The sequence below is a fragment of the Diceros bicornis genome, chromosome 2 (genome assembly GCF_020826845.1).
Source record: "Diceros bicornis minor isolate mBicDic1 chromosome 2, mDicBic1.mat.cur, whole genome shotgun sequence".
Classification (NCBI taxonomy): Eukaryota; Metazoa; Chordata; class Mammalia; order Perissodactyla; family Rhinocerotidae; genus Diceros; species Diceros bicornis.
Window position 1 is genome coordinate 10,080,883 of NC_080741.1, and position 23,697 is coordinate 10,104,579.

At 37.4% G+C, this 23,697-nt stretch overlaps 1 long non-coding RNA gene across 1 annotated transcript; it reads left to right on the plus strand.

The window, feature by feature from the left end:
* Nucleotides 1–1,347: 1,347 nt before the first annotated feature.
* LOC131412035 (uncharacterized) lies at nt 1,348–8,571 on the plus strand. Its single transcript, XR_009221692.1, has 4 exons — nt 1,348–2,286; nt 3,192–3,484; nt 4,955–5,263; nt 8,045–8,571. It is a non-coding gene; the product is annotated as an uncharacterized LOC131412035 (long non-coding RNA).
* The last annotated feature ends 15,126 nt before the right edge of the window (nt 8,572–23,697 follow it).

Genomic DNA, 23,697 nt, shown 5'->3' on the forward strand with positions numbered 1-23,697 from the left:
AAGAAGAAAAGAGTTGCAGAAGCCTGCTGCAACCCCTTCCCGCCGGAGGCGCGCGTGGCGGGGGCGGGGCGGCGGGTCCCCGCCTCACGCGGGGGCGCGCGCCGGGGGCGGGGCGAGGCTGAGGAGCGCAGGGCGGGGGCGCGCGGCCCGGGGCGCGCGCCGCTCGGTCGGGGCGGGCCTGCGGAGAGGACGTGGGACGGGCGTGAGTGGTGGCGGAGCGGGTGGGCGCTTCGTCTGTGTCGTGTCGTGTCCATGGGGGCATCTTGAGTTTCCTGAGTGGGCACGGAAGAGGCGAAGTCCGCCAGGCGCCGTGTTCAAGGGAAAGTAGGACGAAGAGGGAAGCGACGCGGCCGGGGGTCTCTCCGCCCCAGGCGGCGCGAAGAAGCGGGATGAGCAGTCGGCAGGTCGGCCTCGCTGCCCGCCTGTTTCCCGGCCCGGCCTGGAGCCCTTCCCTTCTGCTCCGCGCGGTGACTGTCCCGGCGCCGCCCCGGACGGTCCCTGAGGGGCGGGCGTCCCCGGGTGCGGCGCGTTGCCGGGGCGGTAGCCGTGGGGACCGGCCGCCGGGAGCTGGCGCAGGCCCGCTGGCTCGGGTCGCGCCACGACTGCAGCAACACCGCGCAAAGGCTGAAGCACAGCGCCCTGCTTTGGTATAAGTTCCCCAGGACCCGGACTCGGGCGGAGCTGCGAATGTGGCATGATGCTCCTTAGTTTTAGGCTAGAATGGTTGAAATGAGCAGTAGCTGCTAGTCTGAGGGACAGGTGGTTCCTGATACGGAGTTAAATATCTGCGTCTTAACTGAGTTAATTTTAGGGATCAACAGTGGATTTGGAAGACCCTAGTAAGTGGCGTGTATAGTCAAGTCTAGAGGGGCTTGATGTGAAACATCTATGCTGGATGATCAAATTCACTTTTCTGGGTCGTTCTCAACAGCTATTGGATTGTAAAAGGCAGGGCCATCCTCTTGAGTACTGTTGAGGTTAATGCTTTGTCCTTCGTGACATAAGAATTCCAACTTTGAAAAAGCCTTTTGATAATTTAATAAATATATTCAACATATAAGTGATTTTGAAATGATACTACATTGAATACAGACTGATTGGAAGATTTAGTCTTCAAAGCCTTGCACAAAATGACTACTTAAGAAAGTGAGCTGCTACAGCTACTTTCTGCCACCTTTGGCAGTAGTTTGATTTTTTTTTCCTTATTTTTTTATTGCAGTAACTGGTTTATAACGTTGTATACGTTTCAGGTGTACAGCATTATACTTCTGTTTCTGCATTGATTACATCATGTTCACCATCCAAATAGTAATTACAGTCCATCACCACACACGTGTGTGTAATCATCCCTTTCACCGTCCTCCCTCCCCACCTCTCCTCCGGTAACCACCATTCCAATCTCTGTCTCTATATGTGTATGTTGTTTTTATCTTCTACTCAGCCATAAGAAACGATGACATGCAGCTGTTTGTGATAACATGGATGGACATTGAGGGTGTTACGCTAAGGGAAGTAAGTCAGAGGGAGAGAGTCAAATACCGTATGATTTCGCTCATAGGCAGTAGTTTGATTTAACTTCTCTTCAAGCATCCCAAAACTCCCTACAATGTAAAGTTATGAGCAAAACCTCAAATGAGGATTTTCTAAGAAAGGAGTTTGGTGTGATTGGTCTGGAGATGTCAGCTCTGCTGCTGCTGAATTATAAACTAGGCAAGTTATTACTAAACTGCAAATTTGTTACCTCTAATATCTTTTCTACCTGTCCTGTTATATTCCGTTAACACTAGATAATTTATGTGGAATTGCTTTAAAACAATAAAAGCACTACATACATTTTTATATTTATAGTTAGAATGAATGATTCCATTAGCACTCTTGCCAGTAAACTGATTAAGCTGAGAGAATTGGGCCATAGTGAGAGACTGTTTAGGTGACTAGTAATGGGATAAAGGAGGTACTGCTTCTATGTTTGGAAAAGGTCTTTGGAGTTCTTAAACTATTTTCAGCCTCCAAATCCTTGGAATTGTGTAGGCGTCATTTGAAGAGTGGAAATAAAAACAGTTACTAGTCTATAGAAGTTGAATTTTGAAAAATATTTGCTTTGTATCTAAATATTTTACATTTGTTTAATAGCCCTGATATTCTTTTCAGTTAAGTTTTCTAGACTTTTATCAAGAAAGATAGTCTTCAAGAACTTAATACATTCCTCAAGAAAAAAAAACGGCTTAGAACTATATGAGAGAAACTAAGAATGTTCTGAAGTACCATATTAGGATTTGGAGAAAGGTCAGTAAGTGGATGTTAATGTACATTACCCACCTATCCTATAAACTACAGCATGCTTTTGGCTAATATATTATGAGGGAACATCCAAAGTTCTTCTTCATAAGTTTAAATAATGGCAAATAACGTAATTTCCAGTGCATAGTAAAATGTCATTTTATGATAAATGTCACTCTTCCAACTGTATGCAGTGGAATTAAGTATCATAGTATTTTGATACCCATCATCCATTTAAAAAAAAGTGAACTAACTCCTTGATAGTCAAAGTTTTACATTGTATTGCTATTCTATCCCCTACAGCAGTGGTTTTCAGTTAGGGACTGTTGCCGACTAGGGGACGTTTGGGAGTATCTGGAGACATTTTTGCTATCATAACTAGGGAGTAGGGGCTACTGGCGTCCAGTGGGAAGAGGCCGGGTATTGCAAAACGTCCTGTATTGCTCAAGGCAACCCCCAACAACAAATTAACCAGCCCAAAATGTCAATAGTGCTATGCTATTGAGAAACCCTGACCTACAGAGTTCCACTCTTTTGTAGTATGGTTTTAGGCATGAAAGTTTTATTGGTTATTGTTCTTTCCTGCAGGAAAAAAAGTGCGTATTTAAATTTATTGCATGTCTTGTGATCATAATGTTCTAAATGTTGTCAATCCTGAGAAAATTTTTTTATCATTACAACTATTACTACTATATAGTTGTATACTATTATATACTATTATATACTATATAGCTGATCAAAATATAAATATTACAATTTTGAATAATTATAAGAAGTAATTTTATTGAAATGTATTTCTTAATGGGATTGGGCTTTTTGTCATTTAGCTTAAGTTTCCATGGATGAGTATTATTTATTGCTAGAATCTGACAGAGTTCAACATCAATTCTTTTTCTCTTTTTCATTTTTAGAGATATAAAGGCCAAAAAACATCTTGTTGATTTGTTGAGAGGAATAAAAAGAATATTAATATAGCAGTGTCACTCTTTTTATTCCTTCTGAGTTATATGCCAAAAATTATTTACTGGCAGTGCTCTATCAGAATATTCTTAATGACATATCAATTAGGTTTTCCAGTTTAGTTTGGTTTAGAAGCAAATCCTTGGAATCCCAACTTGGAAAATGGTTCCTTACCTAGTCATTAGTTTTCTCAATATTGACTGTTCAGTGCGCTGGTGGTGATGTCCTGAAAGAATGCACCATGGTAAGGTTCAGGAGGGGTAAGTGGTATTCCTTTTGTAATGCCCAAAAAGGCAATTCTCTGTGTACTTAAGTACCCAAAACAGGGTCTGATTTAAGTGGTTGATTACTAAGAGTTGTTGGATGGGTGGATGGATGAACAATTGAAGGAATGAGTACTTTAGGATTAAATATTGTTGTAATAATCCAAGCTAGAAATGATGGGTGATAGCAGGGAAACTGGTGAGATCCAGTACATTCTGGATGTATTTTGAAGACAAACCTGACAATTTACTCAAGCCTTGGAAGTGAGAGAAGGGGAAGCATCAGCTATCACTGCATGGTTTTTGTCCTAAACTGCTGAAGAGTTACTATTTACCGAGGTGGGGGAGACTGAGAGGAAAAGGATGAGGAAGATATGATTTCCCCTGTCCATTTTCTTCAGTGCCACATTTGTGTTTCTAAGCTTAATTCAGCGTTGAAGCCTGTAGTTATCTATCAAAATATAAATAATATTATATATTAAGGTCAGTCTAATTAAAAGACCTACACAGTCATTTTCCCACAAAATGATGTTTTTCCCCCCTTGTTTCTAACTTCAGTGCCTAAAATTCAAATGCTTGACAATGTTAATTGTAACTCTTCTAAGTAATGTTAATTATCTGATTTATGTATATTAGATGTGCCTTAAGGACAAGTTTTATAGTTAAAAACTGTTCAGTGTTTTAATAGACTTTTAATCACATTTTATTGTATTTTAAATCAATAACTATACATAGGTATTTTTAGAACAGGTTTAATATCAAACACTTGGCTCCATTGGATGTAAAAATAGACTTCTCAAACTTATAAACACCAAAACCATAATTTTGCTTGAGATAATTGAATTATATAGTTTTCTGACTTGGTCAGAATAATGCAAATTAGGGGCTCAAATGCAACTGTCACATTATAATTCATGATTATTAATTCAGATTAACATGCAGTGTTACATAAAGTTTTCCACCCTGGCTAGGCTAATCTACAGAGGCACATTTTTCTCTTAGTAAATTTTTAAAACTTCTGTTTTTTTTCTAGTTTGTTTCAGCAGATAATATATGCAAGACGGGAAAATTAATACCATTTCAAGGAGAGGTCACTTACCCAGTTAAGATTTTTTGAAAAGTTAATCCAAAACATGTACACCTGTGTAAATTAACATTATTATCTAATTTATGGGTTGGTATACATATTGAAAGTGCCCCTTATTCAATTGCACCCAAGTACAAAATTCTGTGGGTGTGGGTTCTTAGAGTCCAGTGGAGGAGACAGATATGTACATACCAACTTTATTACATGCTTGTGATAAATAATTGAGCTATAAGCAAATATTACAGGAGCATAAATAAGGAAGAAATTCCTGTAGCTATAGACATTATCTTTGCATTGATAGCACCCCTCTTAGGAGAGTTGGTTTTGTGCACTAGGATAATTTTGCTTCTTTCTCCTTTGACAGCCTGTTTTCCTCTTAAGCCTCACATCTGTCTCTTACCTCTCCGAATCTACTGGCTTATGCAAATGATGTTCCTGCCGCCTCTGCTGGATGATGGCAGCTGCAGCCCACTGCTCTTCTCTTTAAGCAAGCATGCCAGAAAGTTTGGAGAATTGCAATTGCCCTTTTCGGAGCAAAAGCACCCTTCTGGGTAGCTAAAGCTCTGACTTCTAAGTAAGGTATCTTTACCAGGATCCCTTCATGGCAACCACATGTATAGGTAAAAGACCTGTCATAATCATCAGCTCTGAGAATTATAAAGATCAGCCACATGTGAGTAAGGCATTTATGTTTTGTACTTGGGCATCATAATGTATATTTAGTGTTCAAAATTACATAGTTGAGATATGTTGCTTTTTTGTTTGTTGCCTTAAAATAGGATTTATAAACCCTGTAGGTACCGTTTTGGAGAACTAAAGATTCTGGTCACACACGTTCCAGTGTGTGTGGGGGTGGGGGGGGGTGGGGGGGGTGGGAGAGGGTTCCCCACACCAATAAGCAATTCTCTGACACCAGCTGGATGTCCTTCACTTTAGCTCAATTCTGACACTATCTACCCAGAGAGCATCAGATTCCACAGGTTAAGGACTCAGTCCCATAAGACTGCCCTCCACTTCAGATACCACTTGCAAGCCCTGATTGTTACCTGTGCTTCTGACCCACCTGCAAATCAGAGGTTCCCAGGACCCCCTCCTTGGTTTACAGTTTAAGGAGTCAGTCCTACAAGACTGCCCTCCTCCACCTCCAATTCAGAAGCCAGTTGCAAGCCCAGATTGTCACCTATGCTTCTCACCGACCCCCTCCTCACATTCAATTAATTTGCTAGAGTGGCTCACAGAACTCAGAGAAAAAATTTACTCAATAGATTACCAGTTTATTATAAAAGGATATAATTCAGAAACAGCCAGATAGAAGAGATGCATAGGGCAGGGTATTGGAAAAGGGCTTGGAGCTTCCATGCCCTTTCCAAGAGTGCTACTCTCCCCAAATCTCCCCGTGTTCACCAACCCAGAAGCTCTCTGAACCCTGTCCTTTTGGGTTTTTATGGAGGCTTCATTACAAAGGCATTGTTGATTAAATCATTGACCATTGGTGATTGATTCAACCTCCAGCTCCTCCCACTCCCTTTCCCCTCTCCCCTTGTCAGGGAGTGGGACTGAAAATTGCAAACCTCTATACGTGGTTGGGTCCCCTGGCAACTAGCCCCCATCCTTAGGGGCTTTCCAAAAGTCACCTCATTTAACATAAACCTAGTTGTGGGCTTGTTACATAAACCCACAAAGGGGCTTGTTATGAATAACAAGACACCCCTTTTACCTTTATGGATCTGAAGTGACTTCAGGAACTGAGGCCAAGAGACCAAGTATTATAACAAAAGATGCTCCCATTGCCCTTATCACTCAAGAAATTCCAAGTGTTTTGAGAGTTGTGAGCCAAGAACCATGGATGAAGATCAAATATATTTCTTATTATAAATCACAATATCACAAGAACTAACTATGGAGATGTTTTATCATCCAGTGTAATCTAATTAGCGAGTGTGGCCAGTAGAATTATGAGTTCACAATAGAGATTCCCCATCTTTGAGATATAATTGACTCACTAGTCTATCTGATTTGAGAGATCATTTACTACTTTTCTGCCCTTGTGCTGCCCTATACTTTCTGTAGAAAATAAATTAATATACAGGACTTTCTCCCTTTTTTTTTCGGAAATAGTAAAGCTCTAGTTATCTTTTTTTTTTTTGGTGGGGAAGATTGTCCCTGAGCTAACATCTGTGCCAGTCTTCCTCTATTTTGTATGTGGGCCGCTGCCACAGCATGGCTTGATGAGAGATATGTAGGTCCACACCCAGGATCTGAACTCGTGAACCCTGGGCCGCTGAAGCAGAGCATGCAAACTTAACTACTACGCTACTGGACTGGCCCCCCTAGTTATTTTTTGAGAAGTCAGGAATTAAAAATTTAAACCACATCAAATGGAATATAATTATTACATATTCCTTTATTATAAGTAAGCTTCCTTGAAGATTTGCCTGCTATTTAGAAAATAGAACTTAATTATAGATAAGTAAAATATATATTGGGTGCTAATCTAATCACAAGATAACAAGACCATTAGAAGTTGTTGACAAACTAAAAATAGCACTTAGTGGATTAAACTAGACTATCATAATTTATAGTTTTATAAATGTTATATCATTCTAAGAAAAGGTAGCACATAATTACAGTTATCAGTTTACAGACTTAGTAGTAAATACAGTAATTGAAGTTCTAGAATTTGTTTAAAAAGAAGCTTTAAATTCCATTTAAGGCCAGATTTAAAATCTTTTTTTGGATTAGGTTTTGGTTCCCAAGTTTTTCAGACACTAGTGCTTAATATTGAACTGTAGATGATGAAAGACAATTAAAAAACACAGTTATGTAATCTTCAATATCAAGAGAGAAAAAAGAAAATTCAGTGTTAAAATCTCAAATACTAAAGAGATGACCAATAGTAAATAGTAAAAACTTCCCCATAAAAACCATTAAATCACAACATGTATGTTTATTCATTTTGGGGGTTGTATTTTTCTCCCAAAATGACTACCAATGAGTTACATTTTTTATATTGTTTCCTCTCTTAAAATGGGAAATAATTGCAAAGGAAATTTCAGGGAAAATATTTAAAAATTTTTTTTTAAAAATTACTTTTAAATTCCACAGATCTTTTTAAAAGTCTTATTTAAAGAGAAATTCTAATAAAACATTAGCCTATCTTTTTTATATTTTGTTTACTGTTTGTTGCTGGTATTGAAACTGGCAAACAGTTAACCATTGATGATTAAGCAGCTAGTAACTATGGAGGAGCAGAATTGGCCCCCAACCCCACTAATTAACCAAAGGAGTTTGGGATGGGAGGCCTACCCCCAGAACAGGGCATCACCATAGACATCTCTAGTATCTTCGTGGGTCTGTGCTAAGCCCATTCTTAGTTCTTGTTGCCCTTTATAAAATACATTTACATTTGTAAAGAAAATCTCCATTTGTAAAGGTATCTTCTTCCCTGTACCAGGAGGAAGGTGGGGGATGGCCTTACCTAGAAACTTGTCAGAACGGAAGATGAGGACTTAAATCTGCATGATAAACTTACCCAGTGTTAACTGTGCTATTTAAGTAATATGCTATCTGACTCCCACTAGGTTCCTATGGATAATATCCCCTTGGAGGTGGGGTCACCATGGTAATGGGTGTTTGAGCTATTTTTTTTCAGGAATTGAACCCCTTGTCCACTTCAGGCCGGATTGAGACCACCAACCCATCAACTGGGCCCTTTTGACGGCAAGAGGTTGGAACTCCACCCTCAGGGCATGCTAATGATGCCATTCTGTGAACATGTGTCCTACAAAGAGGAATGAAGGCCGACCACGCTTGCGCAGATCATCAATTCCCTCATCTCTCCTCACTTCCAATCATTTCAGACCACCTTGCCCCCTTCGCCATAAATACCTCTGAGTCCCTATTTTTGGGGAGGCAGATTTGAGACTTGTTCTGTTTTCCTCACTTGGCTGCCTTGTGATTAAACTGTCTCTGCAACCTTGTCATCTCTGTGATTGGCTTTCTGGGTGGCAGGCAAAAACAGACCTGGCGCGGTAACAGTATATAGAAATAAAGTCATTTTTGGATATTGTTTTCACATCAGCAACAATGCTACATTTCTTATATATTCTAATAGTTTGTAGATTCTTTTGGGTTTTCTACACACTCAAATTATATAAATTACACTAGCATCACTTTAAAAAAAAATTACCTGGGAATAAATAGAAAGAAAGAAATAACACCTCTGCACTGAGAACTACAAATTATTATTGAGAGAAATTAAAGAAAATCTAAATAAATGGAGAGAGGGATATACCGTGTTCAAAGATTAGAAGATTTAATATTGATGTCAGATGTAAAGATGTTAATTTATAATTTAACATAACCCCCATCAAAAAACCTAGCAGGTTTTTTAATTAAATTGACAAGCTGAAAATTCATACAGCTATACAGAGTCAGAAATAACAAAGTCTCGAAGAACAGCAAAGCCAGAGGACTTAAACTAATAGTAAAAACAGACACATAGGTGATCAGCTGATTTGTGACAAAAGTGATTAAGCTGTACAGTTCTCAAGGTGGTCTTTTCAATAAATGATACAAGGTCAAGTGAATATCATATGGAAAAATATATATATCTTGACCTGCACTTCACACACCATGCATCAAAATCAATTCTAAAGGGATTACAAATCTAAATGTAAATGATAAAATAATAAAGCTTTTAAAAAGTTCCTTAATTGCTAGAAGAACAGAACTCAGCAAAGCTGTTATACTCATGGTTACAGTTTACTACAGTGAAAGAATACAGATTAAAATCAGCAACAGGAGAAGGTACGTAGGGCAGGGTGCAGGAGAACCATGTGCAGAGAGCTTCCAGTTGTCTTCTGGTGGAGTTGTGTGAACAGTGCTTGCTGCTCCCAGCAACCATGTGTGGCAATGCACACAGTATTCTCAACTAGGGAAGCTTAACCAAGCCTTGATGTCCAGGGTTTTTATTGGGAGTTCAACCACATAATCATGGCTCTCTTCCCACATTGTTGACCTTCGTCTCCAGCTCCTCCAGAGGTCAATGTGATAACAAATGGCCTAAGGTCCACACCATAAATCACATTGTTAGTATAGACTACTTGGAAAGGCTTAAAGGCCCACAGGTAAACAAAGATACTCTTATGAGGCAAGACATTCCAGGAGTTTACAGGTGACCTCCCAGGAGTCCGGGACAAGGTTAAACTCTTACTACACAGGTAAACATTTCTTAAACAGGAAATACCAAAAACTCTAGCCATAAAGATAAAAATATAATAAATTGGTCTGTATTAAAAATTTATTCATTGAGAGATTAAGCAACTCACAGAGTAGGAGAAATATCTTCAATACATATATTTGACAAAGGCTGGTATCCAGATTACCTAAACAACTCACACAAATTAATAAGAAACAAACCCATCGTGGGGGGTGGGGGCAGGCAACAAGAAGCAAAAGACTTAAAAACACACTTCAAAAAAGAAGATATACAAACATCAACTTCGTTAATTATCAGCCTAATGTAAATTAAAGCCATAATACGATACTACTATGTGCCTAGTCAAAATAGCTAAAATGAAAAAGATGAACAATACTAGAGTTGGTAAAGATGTGGAATAATCATACCTCTTATACACTGCTAGTGAGAATGTCAATTGGTACAACCACTTTGGAAAACTATTTGGCAGCGTCTACTAAACGTGAACTTGTGTATACCCTATGACCCAGCAATTCCATTTCTAAGTATATATCCAAGAGAGAATGTGTGCATTCATTCACCAGCACACATATACTAGAAGATTCATTGCAACACTATTCATAATAGCAAAAAACTGAATACTCAAAGGTCCATTAACAAAGAATGAAGTGTGGTATATTCACACAGTAGAATATGATACAGCAATGAGAATTAACCATCTACAACTGTGCAGAACAATATGGATGAATTGCACAAACAAAATGTTGAGGAAAAGCCAGACACAAAAGAGTATGTTCTTTATGATTCCATTTACATAAAGTACGAAATCAGGATAGCAGTTATCCTTAGCAGGTACAAAAGGCATATAGTGACTGGAAGGTGCACAAGGAGGGTTTCTGGGGTGCTGAAAAAGTTCTGCTTCTTGATCTGCACACTAGTTACGTAGGTATTTTCATTTTGTAAAAATTAAATTGTACACAAGTTTCTTTCATTAGTCTAAATTACATCTATCAAACAATATGAGAAGCATCCTGTTCTAATAGAAACAGTAAGAGTAGAAGTGGATTATTACACAGCTAATGAGGCTTAAGCTTCAGGTCCTCTCACTTTCATGGAACTCTGCTAAGTGCTGGGAGTTTCTAGCAGTAGTAATGGGTTCTAGGCACAGCCAGGAAGCCAGGTTGCAGACGGAAGCATTTGTATGGAAACATTTCTGGTTAAATTGCCTAAAGAAAACTCAGAAGAGAGGGACCTGAATTGCCACTCCTCCAGCAATTTGTTGTATTCTGATTCTAAATAAATATTCCCTCTGTGCCTAATTTTATATTTATTTTGTATTCTTTTTCTTAAATATGAACAACCCCTCACCACCACTGTAATTCCCCAGTGTATAAACTGCAGCTTCCACAGACTTAGATCTGCCTCTGAGCAGGCAGAAGAGCTTGTTCCAACCCTAGCTATGGTTTGATTTTTATCACTGGCATCAAATCTTGCAGTTATTTTCCTTGCTTTAACAGGCTTTGTTTCTATTCGAGAAAATGTCTTAAATACTCAGACTAACTAATCGTGGTTTGTCCATCATTGTTTCAAGTAAAAATAGTTTGCTATGAAAAAAGCAGCTATTTGAGCTTGCAACTCAAAAGATTTACATGTGCTTTTTCTGCAGACACTGTATTTTGGTATGCAGCAGAAGTAATTTATGTGTATTTCCCATTCACCACACAAAATGTTAAAAGGACATGTACTCAATAAAATTAATGGTTTTTACTAAGTTTTTTCAATGACATTCTTAAACTGTTTTTTTATAACATGGCAGGTAAGAATACAATGACTTAATTCATGCTAGCAGTTTTACTCACCATTGCTTTTGCACCATCAATGCAAATGTCAGTGCAGGTGTTCCAAGATAAACTATGAAATTCAAAAAGTTCATTTAACACTTTAATATTTCAGCACATGTTGTATTTAATGCCCATCATTCAAATAAAATATCTTTGATAATTAGCTGGTGCTGATACTAGACAGATTTAGGCAAAACAGCTAGTCCAGCAAAATCTGTAGGCCTGCCCATTTTTTAAGGTAAAGTCAATTCTTCAGACAAGATATTAACCCAATCTTCATGATTTCAGTTAAATCTTTAAAAAGTTACTATTAATTTGGAAAATTGAACTTCCACGATTTATTTTGCTGACTTTTCATCCAACAGGATCGCAACGTCATCTGTGCACAGCTTCATTAGTATTCTGTGTGCTCCAGCCAATGTGATACAATAATTCACTTTGTAACATGTTTCAGTGGCTTTTTCATTTCTAACTTCTAAAGCAAGAATAATGTTTGGCTTTAAAGAGCTTCGTCACATCTATTTTTAAAATATTTAGTTCCTTTTTCTTTAAACTCTCATCTCGAAATGAAACTACAATTTAACCGAAAATCTTTTGTAACATAAGACACAGTAAGGTAAATTATTAACATCTATAAGGCCAAGGAAAAGATACTTTTCCTTATATTTTTGTTTTTTATTTACATTGTATCCAGTTTGTTTAAGTAGCTTACCTCCTTACACCAATCAGAGGACTCTGATATCTCAGTTTCATCTATTTTGGCAGTTTTTGACAGTGCAGCCGTGGGGTGAGAAAGCAATTCTAATCTCCCTTTTAGAGCCAATGATCCATTCATTTCCCATGCTGTTTCTTCCTTTGTGTAAATTCAAATTTCCATCTGGTTTCATTTTTCTCCTGCATTTCTTTAACATTTCTTGAGTGCAGTTTTCTGGTGGTGAAATTTCTCAAGTTTTTAATTTGAAAAAGTCTTTGTCATCTCAATTTTTGAAATATTTTCTCTAGATATAGAATTCTAGGTTGACTTTTTTCAGAAAAAGATTTTTGCTCCACTGTTTTCTGCCTTGTATAGTTTCTGAAAAGAAGTGTGTTATTATTCACAGCTCTGTTGCTCTGTATGTGATGTGCCTTTCTTCTCTGGTTGCTTTTAAGATTTTTTTCTTTACTACTGGTTTTCAGCAATATGATTTTTATGTGTTTTGGTATGGTTTTCTTCATGTTTCTTCTACTTGGGGGGCATTGAACTTCTTGGATATGTAGGTTCATGCTTTCTGTCAAATTTGGAAAACTTTCACTCATGATTTCTTCAAATATTTATCTCCCCCTCCTCTTTCTGTGACTCTAATTATGCATATGCTAGACTTTGATATTTCCCACAGGTCACTGACACTTGTTGATTTTTTTTTCAGTCTTATTTTTCTGTTTCATTTTGGATAGTTTCTATCACTACATCTTCAAATTCACTAGTCTTGTCTTCTGCAGTGTCTAATGTGCTGTTAATCCCATCCAGTGTATCTTTCACTTCAGATAATGTGTTTTTCAACTCTACAAGTTCTTTGTGGTTCTTTGAAGAATCTTCCATCATGTTCATATTTTCCTCTACTTTTTTGAACATATAGAATGTGTTTATAGTTTTTAATGTCCTAATATGACTTGTAGCATTTCTATGTCTATTTCTATAATTTGATTTTTTTTTCTTTTGATTATGGATCATATTTTCCTGCCTCTTTGTATGACTGCTAGGTTTTACTGGATTGCAGGCACTGTGAATTTTGTTGATAGATGCTGGATTTTAGTGTGTTCATTTAAATATGTTCTAGGATGTAGTTAAATTATTTGAAATTAGTGTGATACTCTTGAGGCTTGTTTTAAACTTTGTAGGGTGGGTCCAAGCCTATAGTTAAGAGCTTGTTTGGCTCCACTATTAAGGTAATACCTTTCTGAGAACTCTACACCATGCCCAATGTATTGGATGCCCCATCTTTTAGACAGTCTTTCCACAAACTATTCCTAGATTGTAAGAGAGTTAAAGATTATTCTGCCTCCTTTTTAGTAGTTCTTTCCCTTGTTCCTGGTAGTTTCCTCACACATAGTGCAGATGAGTCCTCAGCAAAAGACTCCAGGTCAACCTTCTGCAGATCTTTGCAGTACTCTCTATATGTGGCTGCCTCCTCAAAATTATTATGGCTTTAAATTCTAGAAAATTGGCTTCCCCAAACACCAAACTCTGTTTCCTCAATTTAGTGTGATTGCCAACTTTTGTTTGGGCACCCTTCCATAAGCTACAACCTGGAAACTCCAGAAATAAGCTTGGGCAAAATAGGGCTTACCTTCCTTATTTCCTTATTTACAGTGTCATTAATCACTGTCCTGTGCTCACTGTTGTCCAGTGTCTGAAAACCATTGTTTTATATATTTTGTCCAGTTTTCTATTTGTTATGATGGAAGGATAAATCTGGTCCCTGTGACTCCATCGTGGCTGGAAATTAAACTTACTTCCAAGTGTTTAAAATTGTTTTTTGAAATTACATTCCTTGAGAAGACACAAACTTTCCAGTTTTCCCACTAAAGTACTCACCGCTAAATATTGTCTTAGAATGAACAGTTTCACACACATTTCTGTCACTTACTTGATCCCTAAAGGTAGCTGGGTTTGCAACTGATTTATATTGTCACCTTTCCAGTCTGCTTTCCCTTCTTAAGAGTTTTTTCCTTACAACACCAGAGTTCCAACCAAAACTGTTCAAAGAGAAAGGACAACTATAATGTACAAGGCAATCCAAATCCAGAGAGAGAAAAAGACACTTTTCCTAAGGAAGCAAAAAACTCTGCAGAAAGCTGATACCTAGATAACATTCAATTTACAAACAATTAGCTTCTCTAAGATATTTACCTTCAAGACACTTGAAGTTTTCCCAGGAACAACGGGTAGATATATGATTTACAGGCCTATTTTTGTGGCTTTCTTAGAACAAAGAGACAATCTGCTTTAAAGGTAAATTTAATCTCTGAAAAGACAGATATACTTACAACTTTTAAATGGCATTTCTCCTAGTCTGTATTCATCAAAGGTTCAAAAGCACCTGATAGTACAGTGTGTCACCTTTTGCACAAATGTGGTATAATAGAAAAATATTTGGTCTTTGTCCCTGGTTCCTGGCACAAAACCTCCTAAAACCTTTGGAATTTCCTTAGTGATAAGGCAGGCCCCTAGATAGCTTCAGGATCACCAGTAAGACCAATGTATGATTAGAAGCTTGGAATTTTCAGCCCCATCCCCCAACCTCCAGGAAGAGAAGAGTGACTGGAGATTGAATTAATCACCAATAATCAATGATTTAATCAATCATGTCTATGTAATGAAACCTCCATAAAAAACCCTAATCAATGGGGTTTGGAGAGCTTCCCAGTTGGTAAACTCATTGAAGTTTACCAGCAACTCCATTGCTGGGAGGGTAGTGCACCCAGAGAGGGCATGAAAACCCCACACCACCAGCACCACCCTCATACCTTGCCCTGTGCATCTCTTCCATTTGGTTGCTCTTGAGTTAAATCTTTTATAATAAATCAGTAATCTTAAGTAAAGCACTTTCCTGACTCCTTTGAGTTGTTCCAGTGAGTTATCAAACCTAGGGAGAGGGTCAGGGGAACCCCTGAATATTTAATCTGCTGAGCAGAAATATACACTTCCTTGGCACCTCATTTGTGGCCAGCGTCTGAAGTAGGGGCTGTCTTGTGGGACCGAGCCCTTAAACTTGTGGATCCTGGTGCTAACTCCAGGAGTTGGTTTCAGAATTGAATTGTTGGATACCTAGTTGGTATAAGAATTGTTGATGTGAGTAAAAAACTCTCAACAAATATCTGTTTTTATAATGGCAGTTGTTATAAGCTGAATTGAGTCCTTCCCCCCCAATTAATATATTGAAATCCTAATCACCATTACCTCAGAATACAATTGTATTGGAGATGAGGTCTTTAAAGAGATGATTAAGTTAAAATGAGGCCCTTTGAATGGGTCCTAATCTAATCTGACTGGTGTCCTTATTAGAAGAGGAAATTTGGACAATTAGACAGCAAGGGTGTGCACATACAGAGAAAAGACCATATGAAGAGGCAGCAAGAGCGCAGCCATCTTCAAGCCAAGGAGAGAGGCCTCAAGGGAAATCACCTGCTGGCACCTTGATCTTAGACTTAGAACTTTGAGAAAATAAATTTCTGTTGTTTAAGCCACCTAGTCAGTGGCATGACAAAATATAGCAGCCCTAGCAAACTAACGTAACAATTTATTACTCTCTCTTCATTTCCACTGATTTTATATGCTTATTTCAGGCCTGAGTCTTTAGCCTGGAAATTTTAGGATTGAATTAACTAGTATCCCTCTCTCTCACTCTGTCCCAGCCTAAGGATTTGAATCATGATTTTCAAATTTAAAAACTGAGAACATAAATCACATCAGAATTCGTAGAGTGAAAGATCAAGTGGAGGAAAATCTCAAAGCATAGAACAAAATGCAAATGGATGGAAAGAAGGAAAGAAAAGATCAAACAACGGAAGAACCCATACAGAAGATCCAACAGTGAGTGACAGGAGTTCCAAAATGAGGAAGAGTAAAAGATGGAGTAGCATCAATAATTAAACATTTTACAGGAAAAAAAAAAAAATTCCCTGAACTGGAGAAAGACAAGTTGGCAGAATAAAATAGCTCACTCAGGCAGGATTGATGAAATACACTGTTGTGGAAAATAAGACCATAGACTCAAAACTTAAACTAAGACTTTGTTATTTACCAAGAATGATATTGAAAAAGGAAGAGGGGGGTTCCTATGAGCTATAGCAGAGCAACCATAACCAGTTTCTTAATCAACATTATCATGGTTTTCTTTTATATAGTAATACAATCAAAACCCAATTCCAAGAATTGCATTACATTCATGCACCACATAACGACGTTTCAGTCAGCAACAGACTGCTTACAAGATGATGGTCCCATAAAATTAGTACCATACAGCCTAGGTGTGTAATAGGCTATACCATCTAGGTTTGTGTAAGTACACTCTATGATGTTCGCACAACAACGAAATCACCTAGACATCTTTCTCAAAACGTATCTCCATTGTTAAGGGATGCATGACTGTAGAGTCACCGGGGAAGAAAGGACCTCAGTGACAGTTAATGAGAAAGGAAATATCTGCAGTTACAAATTAGCAAACAAAATGGATACCTAAAAGAGTTGCCGATATCATACAATTAGAAAGGGTCATAGAATCTATTCATTAATATCTTAAGGACCTATCATTTTGTTGAGATTTCGACTTTCTTTCTCCACATACTGACTTTTAATACTATATTGTTATGGACATATTAGAAATAATCTTTAAATATATGAGTTCCAAGGATAAAGAAAAAAAGTCTAATTAGCTTCCAGGGAGAAAGAATAATCATAAAGGAAAAAGAATCAGACCAGAATACTTTTCACTTACAATATTAGAAGCTGGAAGAAAATTTAGTATCATTTATATTGAGAAAAAGGACCGTGATCTAACAACCAAGATATCACTTAATTGTCAGTTTCAAAGAAAGTTGGAAATATGTGAAGATTGATAGAATATATCACTCAGCACAACTGAGGAAAAGGAAAGGAAAGGACTGTAATCAAACAATAAACAAATGAAAGAAAATAAAGCCATCCAGACATGGGAAGATAGACTAAATGAAGAGTGATGAGCTCTGACACATGAGTTACCTAAAAAGAAATCTAAACAGAGATGCAGAGTGGCTGAGTATGTGTAATGTAAGTACTAAGGATCAATTCTTGAAATAGAAGTGGCATACTGCAAGAGAACACTGATAATAGACTCTAACTAAAGGCAATTAAAATATATCAACAAATCTCAGCAGTTTGGAGGTGGGGAGAGGGAAAGTAAGAGTGTTCTAAAGGGTTCATCCAGTGAAGGAGCAGCGCACCTGGCAAACAGAAATAGTTGGTATCTTATTTTCATATAACCCTTACTTCCATACAGATTTCATTTTGAGTGTATGAAAATGATAATCACCAGTTGAATGTAAAAGTACAATAGAATTTCCCAATTAAAAAAAGGAAAAAAATAAGTAATAGTAATGATAAAACAGGAAAACTCAATAAGGGAGATATTTAAAGGGAAATAAGGGAAAACTTAAAAAAATGCAAACAAAGTAGGGTGAAAGGAATAAAACATGAATTATTAAATTCCCCAAACTATAAAACAGATTCTCAGGTAGAAAACAACCAAAACCTATCAATATATTACTTTAAAAAAAAACACATTTAAACAAAGTAGTGAAGAAATGTTGGAAAAAAATGGGAAAAGAGATAAGCAACTGTATACAAAAAGTGGAGGAAAGGCAACATTAATATTAGATAAAATGAAAATTAAGGTGAAAAGTACTAAACAAGATAAAGATTATGTGACAATAAAGGGAAGTTTACCAAGAGAATATAACAGTTATAAGCTAGTTTTTAATGTATTAACTCTCAGCTTCAAATTTACCCTTCTATTTTTTGCTTTTTGATGCTGGAACTAGAAATATGCGTTTCTGATTAGTCAGCTTGCTCCCTGTTAACCTCTGGCAATAGAGGGCAATTAGGGGTGATCGCAAAACACAAGGAAGAGGAAAGAAACTGTCCTTTTTCTTACCATTTGCTTCTTGCTCCTGTTAGCATCACCTTAATAGAGCTTCACTCTGGCAGTGACATTTCCTTACAATAGCAGCAGTTGACTCTAGTTGGCAGTTTTTCAAACACCGTGCTGATTGTTCCACCTCAGCGAAACCAATACCAATGGTCCCTCCAGCTTCTCTTAGGGCTGGATCCCAACCCCGTGAGTCCTCTCATCTGAATGCAGAAATGTCAGCACCAGCCAAGCAGTACACTCTTCTTTGGTCTCCCAGCTCTAGAAATGGTAGTTGCTTCCTAAAGTTTCCAGCTTTGTGATATTCAAGAGTTCTTATTATGCCTTTTGGTTTTTCAATATCTAATTACCTTTTTTTATATTAAATTATTTCACTTAAATAACTGTGTGGAATTCTGAGAAGACGGTGGTAGAGATGGTAGCATAGGTTTGAGCTCTTTTGAATTCCCACATAAAAACAGACATTGCAACTAGATAACAAAGCCAAAAACAAGCAATATAAACAAACAAGACAACAGGGTATCCTCACAAGCCTCAAAATACAAGTAGGTGAAGACAAGCCATCAGTAGTCACAAATCCCCATAAATTCTCACAACTGACCCACTAGGGTTCCCTTCAAGTGCAGGGTCTCATACTGAAGAGAAACTGCTGGAAAGAAACAAATTGCTCAGCGTAGGAACAAGTGAGATGAAGGAAAAAGAAGGTCTAGATAAAAGGGAGAAGGAAACAGAGCTGGAAACTGCACCAAGCAAGCCATCAGAGTTTTACTAATATATGAAAACAAAAGAAAAAGGAGCTCAAAAGGAGTTAGAAAAGCTATCTGAACCAAATCTTCTCAGAAGTCGTGAAAATTCAATCCAATAAAAATGAGCATTAGAAAACTATTGAAGTCAAATGCCATACAAGTAACTATAATAAAAGATGACAATCAGAAACAGAATAACCCTACAGGCAAAGAAACCACACTAGAAAGACATACTCAAGGTATATGCAAATTGAAACATATCATTTCAAAATGAGCTAAAAGACATTAAGAAAAGCTACAAGTCATGAAAAAAAAACAAAAATCAGAATTAGAAAACCTCAGAAATTAGCTGATATTGCTCAAAAAATAAATAAAAGAAAAAATATTTCAGAATTGCTGAATAAACTAGAAGAAAACACAACACACACACACACACACCCCAAACACAACAAATAATGCCTTACGAGAAAAAGTAGATTAAAAGGAGAGACTTTTTAAAAAACAAAAACAAAATGAAGAGACAAAAAGGATTTGAGAGAAAATGACAAATATTGAAGATACAAAAAGATCCAACATTCAGATGTAGGAGTCCCTAAAAAAAAGAAAAAAGAAAAAGAAACCTAGGGAATAGAACAAATATTAAAAACTTGCTGAAAATATTATTGTGAAATATACATTATAAGAGCACACTGTTACCTGAGAATATCAACCCAGAACAACCAAGACCAAGACATATTCTAGTAAAATTACTGGACTTTAAAGAAAAAGAAAAAATCCTTTGGGAATCTAGGGAAAAGAACACATATTTTATAAGGGCATTGAAATTATATTATCATCAGATTTTTTAACAACAATGCTTTATGCCAAAATAAATGGAGTAACCTGTTTAAGATACTTAAATGGGATAAAGCATAAATGGGATAAAGCAAATGAGTAATTATGATATATTCTAGATCTACCATTTCTTGTACCCTTGAGACCCAGGATTCTCAAAGTGGAAGAGAGGAGATACAAATGTAAAATCAAAAAGGTTAGGTAAGGGGCCAGCCCGGTGGCTTAGCATTTAAGTTTGTGTGCTCTGCTTTGGCAGCCTGGGGTTCTCAGGTTCTGATCCCGGGCGCAGACCTATGCACCGCTTATGAAGCCATGCTGTGGCAGTGTCCCATATAAAGTAAAGGAACATGGGCATGGATGTTAGCCCAGGGCCAATCTTCCTCAGCAAAAAAAAAGGAGGATTGGCAACAGATGTTAGCTCAGGACTAATCTTCCTCAAAAAAAAAGGTTAAGTAAAAACCCTATAGTCTTGAATTTGTAAAATCCTAGAAAAAAATCACCAGCCAGTAGCAAATAGCAACCTTGCTTCCAAACTATTGTTTTGACATACCATTTTCTTTTAGAGGAAACCAGCGTTTCTTCAAGAAATGACTGATCCCAGGTCTACAGCAGAAAATGTACTAGAACATTTTGAAATACTGTATAGTAGAGAAACAAACAAAGATTACAAGGGTCATGTCAAAAGGATTCAGAAGTCAAATTGAGGCTCTCACTGGCCATAGATTGTATAAAAGTTACAATGGATTGAAACCAACCAAATATGTTTAAATTTGTGAGTTCATAATAACATTAAACAATATTCTTTAAAGACTACATTGGTCACTATGATAGGCCCCCAAAGATATCCAGTTCTTGTGATTTTTACTGTACATGGAAAAAGTGTCTTTGCAGACGTGATTAAGTTAAGCATATTAGATGGGGAGAGTAGCCTCAATTACCCAGGTGGGTCTTAAATGTAATCACAAGTATCCTTATGAGGGAGGCAGAGGGAGATTTGACTACGGACAGAAAAGAAGAAGGCCATGTGATGGGAACAGAGTCAGAGAGAAGATGGAGGAAGGGCCATGAGTGAAGGATTGCAAAGAATGCAGCTCTAGTCTCTGGAAAAGAAAGGGATTCTCCCCTAGAGACTTTGGAGTGAGTGTAGCCCTGCTGAAACCTTGATTTTAGTTCCATAAGACTCATTTCAGACTTCTGGCCTCCAAAACTGTAAGAGAATAAATAGATATTGTTTTAAGGCACCAAGTTTGTGGTAATTTGTTACAGCAGCCATAGGACATTAATACAGTCAAAATCATTATCTTTTTTTTTTTTTTTTGAGGAAGATCAGCCCTGAGCTAGTATCCATGCCAATCCTCCTCTCCTTTTGCTGAGGAAGACTGGCCCTGGGCTAACATCCTGCCCATCTCCCTCCACTTTATATGGGACGCCACCACAGCACGGCTTGACAAGCAGGGTGTCTGTGCGCGCCAGGAATCCGAACCCCGGGCTGCCACAGTGGAGCATGCGCACTTACCTGCTACACCATGGGGCTGGCCCCCAAAGTCATTATCTTAAAAACATAAAAGGAAAGAAGGAAGCATTCATTTCACCCTTCCTAATGAACCATGCCACTTGGTAAATAGTAAATGAGGGAGTGTATTCTCATAAACTTATTCTTACTCATAAATAAAAACATTGGGATACCACTATTTTGCAAACACCAGTGAATTAATGAGTCTAGACATTGAGCACAAATGACTAACATCAAAATCAAGTGAAAACAAGTTTTTTGTGCCTTCAGATGAAAGATGATAGTCTTACCAAAGGGATAAGACTTTGTAATTTTATCAAGCTTCTGGATCCTGAAGACAATTTGCAGGAAATAGAAAAAAAAAATAGAACATGTTGAATTACACCGTAAGTATGTAATCAACAAAATCGAGAATGTGAGAAACTGGACAGGACAATTGCTCAGTTCTTTAACAGATAAATAGTAAAGAAAAGAAAGAGATGGAGGGAACATCTACATATAAAAAGCGACTTAAAATTCAGTTGAAGTTAACAAAAATGGGTAAGACTAAACTATAGTGTCTAGGGAGGCCCACTTGGGTGATTAAAAACCAGAAAAACTCCAAGGAAATGGCTATAAAAGTTGGGATAGTGGATATGGGTGTGAGGGGGCTGTGAGTGTGAAAAGGCACACAGAGAGGATTCTAGGATGGCTAGCCAATTTCTATTTCTTGGCCAAGATGCTTACAAGGGCACTGTCTTAGACTGTTTGGGCTGCTTTAACAAAGTACCACAGACTGGGTAGCTTATAAGCAAAAGAAATTTATTTTTCACATTTCTGGAGGCTGGAAGTCTAAGATCATAGCATCTGCGTGATTGGGTGAGGGCTTCTTCCAGGTTGCAGACTGTTCTCCTTGTATCTTCAGTAGGCAGAAGGGGCTAGGGAGCTCCCTGGAGCTTCTTCTATAAGGCAATAGTCCCCTTCATGAGGACACCACCCTCATGACTTAAGCACCTCCCAAAGGCCCCACCCACTAGTACCATTACCTTTGGGGGTTAGGATCTCAACATATGAGTTTTAGGGGGACACATTTAGACCATAGCAGCTATTGAGCTGTATAGTAATTCACTAAGCTACGTTTTCTTTTGTGTGTTTTCCTGTAATTTTATTTCATTTTACAATAAAAAGACAAAAAAGAAATACAGTAACAAGTACTAGACGAGTGCTCCAACCATAAACAACTAAAAAATTGGACAAAATATAGGAAACAACTGTTTCAGACTTTGGAAAACAGGTAGCACAAGACTGTGATCCTAGAGAGAATGGAAACAAATGAGTCCTACAATCATTCCACCTTTCTAACTGGAGGCACTTACAGACTGCAAAGCAGGAAGGGAGAGAGAGCATGAACAGGCCTGGGAGATATTTGAGTTCAGACCAGTCCAAGTGAGGAAACATTGTTGAGTGATCGAAGCATTCAGTAGAGACCCCAAAAGGGTCATACCTTAGTAACAGGGCTAAATGATGTCTACAGTAAGGCTATTCTAGCATCTCATGAACAAAGGTTTTTGAAAAACTTTGAATGGATGTAATAACTGTGCCACAACAGAACTCAGCATTATTTAAAGGAAGACTAAAAATCCAGACTCAACAACATAAAAATCATCATATTCAGCATTGGATCAAAAATTCCTAGACATGCAGGAAAAAGTGACTAATAACTAGGAGTGCAATTAGTTAACAGAAACAAAGCCATAAGTAAAATAGATGATAAAATTAGCACACATTCTTTAAAATAGCAATTCTAAATGTTTTGAAGGATTTATAGGAAAATATGAAAATGAGAGGAGTGAAAGATATTTAAAAAGAACTAAAATGAACATGTAAACCTAAAAAATATATCCAAAAAACTCCCAAAAAACCCCACCAAAAACCAAGAAATGGGCTTAATGACAGATTGTACACATAGTTCTAATAGATGTAAAATAATAAGTCATATAGCATGTATTCTCTGACCACAATGAAATTAAATTAGAAAACAATAAAAATATTTATCTGGAAATAAATACCTAAATATTTAGAATTAAACTATACAGTTCTAAATAACTCATGGTTCAATGAATCAATAACATGACAAATTTGAAAAAAAATGTTGAATGAAATGAAATTATTTTTGAACTGTAACAAAGATACATCAAAATGTGTAGAGTACACCTACAGTGATTCGTAGAGGAAAATTTATAGTTTAAGTGCTAATGTTAGAAAAAAGGAAACATTTAAATATCAATGATCTAAGCTTCTATTTTAAAAAGCTAAAAAAACAATTAAA